This window comes from Equus quagga, chromosome 9, assembly GCF_021613505.1.
Source record: "Equus quagga isolate Etosha38 chromosome 9, UCLA_HA_Equagga_1.0, whole genome shotgun sequence".
In the NCBI taxonomy this organism is placed as follows: domain Eukaryota; kingdom Metazoa; phylum Chordata; class Mammalia; order Perissodactyla; family Equidae; genus Equus; species Equus quagga.
This window is the reverse complement of record NC_060275.1, coordinates 62497933-62509824: the sequence shown is the minus strand read 5'-3', so window position 1 is coordinate 62509824 and position 11892 is coordinate 62497933. Positions and strand designations below refer to the sequence as shown.

Here is an 11892-nt window from a genome sequence, read left to right as displayed (position 1 = left end):
ACAGGCGCTAGCCCCGTGGCCAAGTGGTTAAGTTCCAACGCTCCGCTTCGGCGGCCCAGGGTTTCACCGGTTCGGATCCTCAGCGCGGACATGGCACCGCTCACAGGCCACGTTGAGGCGGCGTCCCACATGCCACAACTAGAAGGACCCACAACTAAAAATATACAACTGCATGCCAGGGGGCTTTGGGAAGAAAAATGAAAAATAAAACCTTTAAAAAAGTAAATAAATAAAATAGACTTACAGATATGCAGAAACCTTATCTGCAAATAAAATAAGCATACTCTCCTTTAAAAATATACACACATTTTCTGGTAGAATGCATATCTGATTTGCATGATGGAATTGATCGTTTGCATGTGTGTATGTCCGTGTGTCATTGGTATATCTTCTAATACTTGAATATTAGGATGAAAATTATATTTTAAAAGTAAAGCCATACTTAACATCTTTTAAATAGTTTTCCATTGAGAATATGCAAACTATTTTAAGTCTTATTTTCAACATTTCAGTGTCAAAGGCTGAAGAGTTCCATCTCAGCTGGCTGTCCTGAACACCATTATTGTAATGCAGGTGCCCCTCAGAGATACTGTGGGTGTGGTTCACTATTGCGGTCAGACCACCGCAATAAAGCCAGTACTGCGACAAAGGGAGTCACACCAATTTTTTGGTTTCCCAGTGCATCTAAAAGTTATGTCTACACTATACTGTAGTTTATTAGTTGTGAAAGAGCATGATGTTTAAAAAAATGTACATACCTTAGTTAAAAAATACTTTATTGCTAAAAAATGCTAACCATCTTCCAAGCCTTTAGCGAGTCAGTATCTTTTTGCTGGTGGGGGCGGGTCTCGCCTTCAATTTGTAAAACATGCACTATCTGCACATTGCAGCACAGTGCAGGCTTGCCTGTATTCACACCATGAAAATGGACATTAACAGTCACGAGCGCAATGTCAGTACAAAACTGAGTTCAGTCCGATCCTCCTTGAAAGGCCAGCATGAAGCATCTTCCTTTTTTCTTCTATTGAAACTTATTTCGAAATATAAACCATGCTTACTGCATCTTAGAATGTAAGTGTCAAGTTAGAGTAACACTGTATCTTGAACACAAGCATCTTCTTTGGTCATCAGGACAAACTAGACATAATAATTGATAAGCTTCATTCTTCTCCTCGCTCAGGGTCGGATGAGGTCCCATCTCAGCACGGAATACCTAGTAAACTCATTTCTTGTACATTCCACTGACAATTAACATTCTACCTCACACCGTAATCATGTTTTATGGGCATGTCTTATATCCCAACTAGATGGCAAGAATTTAAGAAACCAGTCATAAACTCCTTAGTGTTTCCACCACCAGGTCTTACAAAGTGCTTTGCACACACAGAGCCTTAAAAACATGAGTAGCTTGACTGTTCAACTGTGAGTGAAGAGAAAGGCATGTCAACATGTCAGACAGGTCTGCCGTCTCCTGCACTAACACCTCGCTGTCACCTTCAGAGCTGACAAACACTAGAGTTCAAAAGCTTGAGAAAGTCATATTTTGAAGTCATATTATTAGCCAAGGACTCATCAAAGACTGCATCCCCACTCCCCACGCATCTCAACAGACAGTCTCACAGTTCTCTCCACGCCCCCACAGAGAGTCTGCTCCTGCCTCGACGTGCCACAAGAGTGTCCCCTCACTTCGTGCTTCCCAGCACTCCTTTCTCAGGTCTCTGTAAAGTTAAGGGAGAAAAGCTCACGACCCATCCCCTATTGTTACCCAGTTCCTAATACTGCCAGAGGGTTTATTTCAGGAATAAAAATCTCACTTTTGCCACTTGGTGGTTTTTTAGTTACCACTAGGTCTTGAGGGAAAATCTGGGGAAGAAATTCTCTATTCTGTAGGTGTTCTTGCAATACTTGATGGAACTTAAAGGATCTTAAAGGAGAAACTCTGAGAAATAATATTAGTATTGACTGGCTGAGATGAGGGGAAGATGGCAGGAGCTGGACAGAGAAACTAACACTTTGCTGCCATCAGCCAGAACTTGTCTTGCTCTGGAAGTTAGAATACAATTCACCCCTAACACCCAAATATCTGATTCACTACTGAGTGGAGGTAAGAGGATCCTCGTCCTAGGATCCTGACCTGAGGACACACACAGGTCTGATTCCTAAGACAGTGTATCATCACAGCCAATTTTGGTACATGTAAGTTCTAACTTCGATCATTGACTGTTACTCCATCTTTGTGGCTTCTGGCTGCCTTAAAACCCTGGAGGGGGATCCCGTCCAAGCCCAGCCATCAGGTCACAAGCCCGGCCTGTGTCCTCTGGTTGAAGCTCGCACCCTGGACCCTGGCTGGGGTACATCTGCTCCCCGGGGTCGTGGTACCTGACAGGCCTTAGCCAGCCCTTGGTCTGGCCCACTCTACCCCCCTGAGAGGCAGTCACAGGGAGAAGGGGAAAGGGCAACCGCAGTTACACTGGACAGCCCCAGTCAAAGCCAACTCCCTTTAAAGAACTTCGACACTAAGAAGTAAGAAGAGGTTTGCCAGAAGCCTTTCAACATTGACTGGTCAAATGAACACATCAACTGAGCAGGCACGGTGAGGAGACATGAGGGAAAGGACGAAGAGATCCCTTGCCTAGGGAACTTACACACTTTTGGTAGAACACAGACCCTCAGCCTCATCAAGCAACAGCAATGTGGGGTGGCAGGGACCTGACTCCTAAGTAGGAACCACAGGTCTTAACACCTGCCAGAGTGGACCTCACCCTGCGCACAGAAGCTCTGAGGAGGTCCTCGAGCTACAGGTTTCCAGGCACCGCCCTGGGGTTCTAGATTAGGGGGTCTCAGGAATGCCCAGGCCTCTGTGTTTTCCAAAGCTCCACAGAGTAGGTGATGTGACACCTGGGCTGAGAACCAAGAGGATGCCGAGCATTTCTTACAGGGGAGGCGCCGCACTTGCCTTCTCTTCCTTTCTTCTCCCCTGTTCACGGCCGCGTCCGGGCAGGTGACTGCAGCTCCTTCACATAACGAAAAGTACTAGGTGTAACTCAACAGATGTCCTGGAAAGCAGAGCAGATAAAAAGTTTTAGCTTCTCACTGCCAGTTAAAATGCAATATAATGATGCAAATCTGATGCCACTTTTTATACAAATTGCCCCTGAAGTACTGAAAACACAGAGCGAGGAGAATAGAAAGGGCAGCAGAAGGTCTGGCGCCTTGGGTACAGATGATCCCCTGCAGCCCTGGTCACTGTCAGGCTCCACCCCCCAACCCCCCAGAGCCGCTCTGGGCACCTGTGGAGTCAGGCAGGACAGGATTGAGGAGCTTCACTGTCTCCTCTAAAATGCTGCCTGAGCCACCGCTTCCCTGCTACACGTCAAAACAGATGCCTGGAACCTGACCCCTGGGAGGACACATGCAAGTGACTCAGCCCAAAAGGAAGACGAACACTCAGGAGGGCTTGTGCGCGTGTTGCATCCTATGCTCTTCACATGCACGACTGATTCGATCCCTCAACAACCCAAGGAGGTAGGCATGGTAATTTCCTTACTTCATGGATGAGGAAACTGAGGTACAGAGAGACCGAAGGACTTGCCTAAGGCCACGGAGCTGGCGGGAGGTGGCGATGGGCTGCAGCCCCAGGCACTGCGGCTCCAGAGCACACAACCGGAAACTGAAGGCTTTGATGGCTTTCGTTATGTCACTTTCCAGCAAAGCCTACAAATCAAATACGTTGGTATGCTACTGAAGCAAATTATTTTATTTAAATTAATTCTCTTTAGTGTTGATTTCTTGCAAAGACATAGGCCTTCAGTGGCTCACCTTGGCAAGCAGTTCAACAGGCGCAGCCACGGGCTTCCGTTCTGTCAAGCACTGCTCCAAGAGCATGCCTCCCGTGCAGCGGCTGAAGGGACCCGGAAGGAAAACACAGTGACTTTCCTTGAAACAATTAGTGACAGAAAAATAATAACATTTAACTGAAGATACACCCTATAAGCAGGCTAACTAATTAAATTGGTAATCAGAGCCTTACCTCTCACTTTCTGTGAGCATTTAGTGAAATCATCTAACCACTCCATATCCAGCTTTTCCCGTTTCAGCACAGGCTTATGAATACATCCCACTCCGAGGAGACGGCTCACGAGTACTTAAAACAGGCACCTCCCACTCCTCTCAAAGAAGAGTGAGCTGGTGCAGGTTTTCTAGATGATTTGGTTAATTTTTAGGTGAAAGACTTGAAAATTTCTTGTATAATCTCCTTTCACATTCATACCTCTTTCTGTTGTAAATGCCAGTTGGTACAACCCATCAGAAAGCAATGTGGAAAAATATGTCAAAAGCCTTAAAAATTATTCATAGACTGTGAACCAGCAATTCTCCTTTTAAGAATCTGTATTAATGCAATTACAGTGGATGCACCCAACGGGCAAACACAAGGGTTTTTATCCTAGAATTCTTCATAATAATGAGACATTGGAAACAAACTAAAGGTCCAACAAGAGGGGCTTAATTAAATGCATTGTACAGACGTGTCATTTTAATACTAGGCCATAAAATTACATTGTAGAAGATTGTTTAATGGCAGAGAAAGGCCATGTTAATGATACACTACTAAGTAGGAAAAAAAGCACAGTTTAGAAAACAAAAGGCTCCTTATTGGTAAAACATGAAATGGAAATAAAAAAGACTAAAAGTATACAAACCAAAATCCTAAATGAAGTCATCTTTATGTGCAGGGATTATAAAGAATTTCTTCACAATTTTCTTTGTACTTTATTTTTCTGCTTTCCAAATTTTCTAGATGAATAGCTATCCCTTGTAATTCAATAAAAATATCATTTCTAAATAATAAAAATCTGACCAAAAGGATGAGCAATTGTTTTAACTTTATATTCTATGACCCAGTAATTCCTCCTCTGGGATTAACATGCTAAGGAAGCAGTTATGATAAAAGCTGATGATAAAAATGTACATCACAACATTATTACAGCAAAAATGCAAAATAGTATTAATATGGGAGAAAGGTTAAATTATATTTATATACGTATATGATATGAAGTTACCAAAGGCATATTTTTTAAGTAATAAAATACCTTGAGAATTTTCTGGGTTAAGCAAAAATTTTAGTGAGGACACACAACAGTATATACTATATGATCCTAAATTGTAAACTGTAAATTATTCTATACATTAAATTATCTATTTATTCAACATATTTATAAAGCACCTTCTTTGGGCAAGGCCCTACGCATGTTTGTCTGCACATAGAAACACACGCATGGAAAAGCAATTGGAAAGAAACAGCAAAATATTAAGTGTCCATACATGGGTGGTAAGATCAGTGTAAATATTCTTTCCTTATTTGTGACTTTCCACAGTTTCAAAATTCTCTACAGGTATTATTGCTTAACCATACACACACATATACACACACTGGCACAAACACACACTCATACATACACACCCTTGGAGAAGACTGGTCAGACAGTGCTATGTGAGTGTTCACTTTAACATTTATCTTACTGTAAAATGTTCCTGAAGAATGTCCAGGTGGTCAAGGGTCAGAAGTCACGAGCACCAGCGGGGACAGGTGGGGAGACAAAGCTCTAAGCCAAACATCCGAAACCTCTAGAGAAATCAAGCACCCTGATGGAAGGACAAACATAAAAATCCATTAAATTGTGTGGGAGGAATTCGTGTAGACTTTTAATCATTTAAAAAAATATTTTCTGGGTGTGCTGTCCACCGAAATAAAAATATAACCCAGTCCCTCGACTAGTAGATGAAAAAATAAATAAATAATATATACTATTTTTCTTTTGATATTCATATATATAATTGACAAAAAAAGGGAGTAATTTATGCTCAGGTTATAAAGAAAAACATCATATCAATTTATAGTTAAAAACAGACACACAGAGCACATACATTAACACAGTGATTTCCAATCACACTTGTTCTTGGTAAGAAAGAAACTTACTAAAGTGTAAGAACTTTAAAAAGCATTTTTATCATCAAAGAAGGCTAACAGAATCGTCGTCAGCAGATGTTCTCGCTCTGTTTGAAGACAGTGAGACACCACAGCGTGACGTCCATCAGGGAGCTCACAGCTTCTTCCTTGACCCATTACAGCCCTTAAAGATTTGCTGCCATTTCTACCACAACATGAGCTATTTTATTTTTTTAAACAGGGAAAGCAATTTGACAAACTCTGAAGATTTTCTGGTAAGATTACTCAACGTCCTTAATTTCACATAAGCATTTTACTACATTACAATTATATGCTTTACAAAAACACATTACAGCAGTGTTGGCTCTAAAGCAAATATAGATATCTCATTTTCTACAACAGCTGTGTTCTTCAAAATACTGTAATTCCTCAATTTAATCATATTTCCAATTGTCATATATTATCATTTCACCAGAAGCAAATCATATCTAAGACCTTCTTTTATGATCACGTAAGTATGCAATGAACCTTTTAAATTTTATCAGAAAAAGAAAACATAATACCAAACAGTAACAACTTTCAGTGAATTAAATATTTCTGTAAAGCAGGAGTGCTTCTCAGCAGCACGTGCTGCACCGAGGTGAGGAGGTGAGGTGAGGAGGTGAGGAGGTGAGGAGGTGAGGGACCAGCTGCCTGCACCTGAGAACGCGACAGGCCTGCCCGCGCAGCGCAGCCTCCAGGCCTCCAGCCCTCTGCCTCTCAGCACCGGTCCCATTCCCTTCCACAGGGGTCACATCAGACAAAACTAACATGGGCTGAAATAAACCAGTTTGCTTATTTAGACTCAGACTGCAGCCCCTAAAAACACGGGCTCCTGTTGCTCTCGCTCGTCACTGTACCCTTGGAGCCATCATCACGCCTGGCCGTAAATACTGCGGAGCGAGTCAAAGGGAAGGCAGGACAGTACTTTTGGCTTTAAAAATGAATAGGAAGTATCTATTCTGACCAACACATTTCTCAATTTCCTGGAGGAAAGGAATCAATTATGACATAACAATGCTCAGGCACCGAATTTACAAGATTTTTTATGCAGTTTTCTCAGCCATACTACAGACACAACACTCATTTTCTAAAATATTAGCTATTCAGTCAGGTTTGTAAAGCCTAAATTCCATTTCCTTTCACTGAACACACTAGCTACAGAAAGACGTCCCAGTTATTACCCTTGCCGGCGCCCAGGGCAGGTGATCCCAAAATATCCCACAATAGCATCTTGAATATTTTGAAATTAGTGACTTGAGAAGCAAAATGGGCTTTCAGAGCTTCCGGGCTCTGCTCCCCTGAAAGCAGGAAGTAAGTCTCCTGTGTGGGAGGTGCTCCCTCGCATCCTCATCACCAGGGCTGGGGACTCAGGGCCGAGAGGCTGCTCAAACATAACTTGCTGATTTACTTTCTCAGCCTAAATTCTGCTTAAATTCCAGACTAATTATGTACCTTGAATCTAAGTTTCTTTGCCCTATCATTCCTCACAAATTTATGTTTCTTTGTGTAAAAGATAAATATACTGTTTTGTTCACTCTCTGAGCATCCTTTATGATCTCCAATACATACGTATTAGACTGAGTTTTCCTCTTGTGAATCTGGTCTTGTGTCAATTTTGTTATTAGTCCAGCCATAAGAACACAATAAGGGAAGAAAGGAGACTTTCCCCCCTCCGATACACCTCTACCAAACATCACTAACAGACAAAATACATTTGACTATTAATACAGGATAAATGATATTATCTATCACTTAATATACACCTAATATATGCCAGGTATCGAATTAGGTGGTTGGAGAGAGAGAGAGAGAGAAAGTGTAAGTGTGAGTGTGTGTGTGTGTTTGTGATGTGTATGTGTGAGCGGATATGCATGAACTCGTATGTTTCTGTTCATTCTTTATAACACTGAATATTAGATTTATAATCTCCTTTTATAAATCTAAGAAAGTGAGGCTTACAGAGGTCACACATCTGGAGAAGTGTGGATTTACACAAAATTTCTAGCGCACGCACTCCCACTATACAATATTGCCTCACTTCAGCCTACACAATCAAGATGTAGCAAAAGTGCCTACTAAATCAGTAACTTTTAAGTTGAAAAGCACCATCAAATTACCTCTGCGGGGTAATTAACACGTTCACTCACTCATGACGGCTTTGTAAATTTGACTAGAACTTTTGAAAGTCATATTGACAATACATATTTATAACCAAAAATTAAGGTGTTAACACTTGTTGATCTATTCATCCCAACTTTAACATTATATTCTAAAAAAATATGCAAAAGGAATAAATGCAGCCTTTACAACAAATTTGGAAAAAATCTAAATATCTAACAACAGAGGTCCAATAAATTATGTTTATGAAGATCACACAGTTTATATGCACGTAACCATGAGAATGTACATGTTTCCACATGAATAAAAACTGTAAGAAGGGGCCGGCCCGGTGGCCGAGCGCTCCGCTACGGCAGCCCAGGGTTTCTCCAGTTCGGATCCTGGGTGCGGACGTGGCACCGTTCATCAGGACATGTTGAGGCGGTGTCCCACATGCCACAACTAGAAGGACCCACAACTAAAATATACAGCTATGTACTGGGGGGATTTGGGGAGAAAAAGCAGAAAGAAAAAAAAAGGAAGATTGGCAACCCTTGTAAGCTCAGGTGCCAATCTTTAAATTAAAAAAAAAAATAAAAAAAGGAGATGCAGTCATACTAATGACACACTGCTATGGAGAAACCATAAGAGCAGGGAATGCAGGCGGGTGTGCTGGATTCAGTCCACTGAATAAAGCCAGATTCTTAAAAAACAGAAAACAACCGTAAGAAAACAAAATGAGAACCATTGGGTTAAGGCAATGAGATCTGTACAGCGGCCCAAGGCAAGTGCTGACAGAATTGGCCAGTAAAGAACGAAGCCCTTCTTTATATTTAGACAGTTTTTTATTTACAATAGACAGCAAAAAGCAAAAGTAGCTAAGGGGGCCAGCTCCCCATGTCACTTGCACAGGGTGACACTGAGACAAAAGCGGCCCGACGCTGCAGCATAGATGCTCAGGCACCCTGCTCCTGGAGGAGCCGGACGCTGCAGCAATGCAGTTCTGCAGCCTGCAGCTGTGCCCAAGGAGGTGGAGTGACAAGACGCAACCTCAGCAGAACTCATGAGCCAGGAGAACTCTCTCATGAGGAAGACAAGAAATGACCTCAGGCAGCTCCACACGAGCCTGCCATGCGCTCCTGTTCTGGGAGGGTCACGGGGCGTCTGTCAAGACAGATTACCTGCAGGTAAGCCGTGGCTACCTGTCCTATTTGGACACATGTAAGGTTACCAGGACACCATTCCAGAGCCATTCCCCTGCAAAACTGGATGGATTTGGCTATTGAAAAACAGAAACGCAACACCTTCCCTTTTGTGGAAATAAGCAGGGCCATGTCTTTCTTTTTCTGAGCAGTATTATGTGGGACGTGTGTGTGTGCGTGTTTCCTTTCTTCTAAAACCAAGAAAAATTCCCTCAACTTATCTGTAAATCATGGCCGCAGCCAAATTTGCAGATGAGCAAAAACCACGGCAACTTTTTTCACAAAAAACGTGGCAACTTGTGCCTGCTGAGATAACACATTTACACTTTACCACTCACTGAACTTTGCCTTGTTCTACACACACCTTGAGGTTTGTTGGCTTATTCATGAGATTAGCAGGAGCAAAGGCTAGAAACTGAAAGCAGAGGACACAGAAAAAAACTGTGGAAAAATATTCATAGGAGTCGAAGTCACTGTGTACATGTCACATTTCCACACCAAGTCTTTTTTTCTAAACTATGGCCACGAGCCAGTGACCATAATTATTTTTCTTGCCTGCAACCCCAGGTCCAGGCCTATAGAAACAAACAACAAAAGGGGTGGATGAGAAGCACCATAGTGGACCAGCCAGAGCCGCCACCAGACCACTCGCAGTTGGGGTCAACTACAGACATGATGGTCCAAGGCAGGAAATGCTAGGAGAGAGAATTCAACTTTGGTCTGGGCAGTAGGGAAAGAGGCTCAGCTGCTGAGAAAAACAACCGTAACAGTGTGGCAAAATCAAGGAGCTCCGCAGAACACAAGCCAAGGAAAGGCAGGTCAGAGCCGGGCTTGCAGGCTGGCGCAGGGACTCATTTTCTTAGCGGTGTGCACATGTGGTATTGCCTTAGGAACAGACAGGTGCAGTCCCCTGAGCCAGGCCATGTCCTCACAGACAGCAGAACGCTGAGACACACAGAGTGTGGGCTCTCAGAAGTATTCCTTTTACAAAGTGCTCACAATGTCTAATAGGATTGGGCAGCGATATCACCCTTGTAAACAGGGCACACGCTGAGTATCATCCATTCCAGACCAGATACCCCTGAATCACAAGGGGCATTTTTAGACCCTAAAAATCACACTTGTGTCCTACTTTATCATTTCAGACCTGGAGTTCTGAATAACTGAGTTAACTTAATTAATAAAATACCTTTCCTACTTTGTATTTCGATTCTTTATATGAATACTCTTCCACATGTGCGTGCTAGCATTTTTGTTCTCAACTCTTTTTATAAAAATCCCCTACACAAAAAGCATAGCATGCTATTCAAATTTGGAAAGAATCCTAGTTGTCATCCAGCCCTGTGATTTTTTTCAAACATTGAATTTCTCTCTAGCATGACCCCACTTTTACTCACAAAGTTACCCTATCCAGAGCCCCAGTACTAGAAATCCCACAAGAGGACCCGCTCAGCCTCCCACGCACCCCCCTCAGAGAGCACAGATGGGAAATCACGGACGGCCGAACCCCCGACTCTGGCAATAAGAACATCCAGTTCTAGGAAACTGCACAATATTGATCAGTAATTTTCTGAAGCAAAATTTTAAAAGGCAAGGGGTAGAATGAACAAATGACCATTCTTAAGGCGAGAAGCTTATGAATCCTAAGACCCACATCTCAGAGCAATACCTGTCCGATTCCACTAGCCGTGCACACAACCCTTCACACCAACATATCAGCTTCATTTCAAAAGTTACGCTACATACAGCTCCATCAGGCAACATCTTAGAATACGTGAGAAAAACAAGTGTCAGTAGCAACCAACCAACACCATTGCACATTGACGTAAATAATGCCTTCTTTCGTGGTACCAATTGGAAATGACACACTTTTCCTAACGTTACCTACTTACCGCTGCTGGGCAATAACCCCCGAAGCAGCAGCCCCTGAACATAACTGTGCTTCCCAAATTCTCACCTTTTAATAACTTTGCCATGTCACTGCAGCAAGAACTCTTCCACACTCTACCAAAAACATTTTTCATCTGCACATTCAGGGTACCTCTCTGTGCAATTGAAGTCAAAAATCAGTTACTGCTCATCTCCCTGGGCAAAGCAGGTGCCAAGCACTGGGAGGGACGCGGGAGCTTGACTCGTCCTCCCGTGGCTTTTACGCAGGTGAGGGAGACACACGTGCAGACAGACAGATGTCACCCCCAACCTGACATATGGTGGGATTCAGTGTTTTGGTGACTAAACAAGCAGACACAAATGCTAACACGCACTAGTTAAGAAACCCAAACAGTGTGTCCGGGAAGAAAATAAAGGACTAATTCTGAACAGAGACCGTTGCTTTCTGACACAAACAGAAATTCAGCAGGCAATCCAGGGAGCAGCAGCAGCAAAGCAAGAGAGGCTGGAAAGAGAAAGCTCTCGCAGACACCAGAGCGTGTGAGTATTCACACGAAGCTTGCAGAGACACACCGACAGGGGCTGGACAGCTGGACTGGGAGGAGGCAAAAATAAGAGCGTGAACGTCCTTGAACGTCGGCCTGAGGAGTTCAATCTCTATTCTGGTGGTTTAGAGAACCACTGGACACTTGCGAGTGGTAAATGATTTCTGTC

General features: G+C 43.0%; 1 long non-coding RNA gene across 2 annotated transcripts in view; it reads right to left on the bottom strand.

The window, feature by feature from the left end:
* Positions 1-3587: 3587 nt before the first annotated feature.
* Positions 3588-11892, bottom strand: part of LOC124244467 (uncharacterized) — a 155061-nt gene continuing 146756 nt past the window's right edge. For both annotated transcript variants that reach the window (XR_006890011.1, XR_006890012.1), the window contains 3 exons: positions 5521-5643; positions 3820-3901; positions 3588-3714 (listed from right to left, as the gene is read on the bottom strand). This is a non-coding gene — a long non-coding RNA (uncharacterized LOC124244467). The remainder of the gene's footprint in view (positions 3715-3819; positions 3902-5520; positions 5644-11892) is intronic.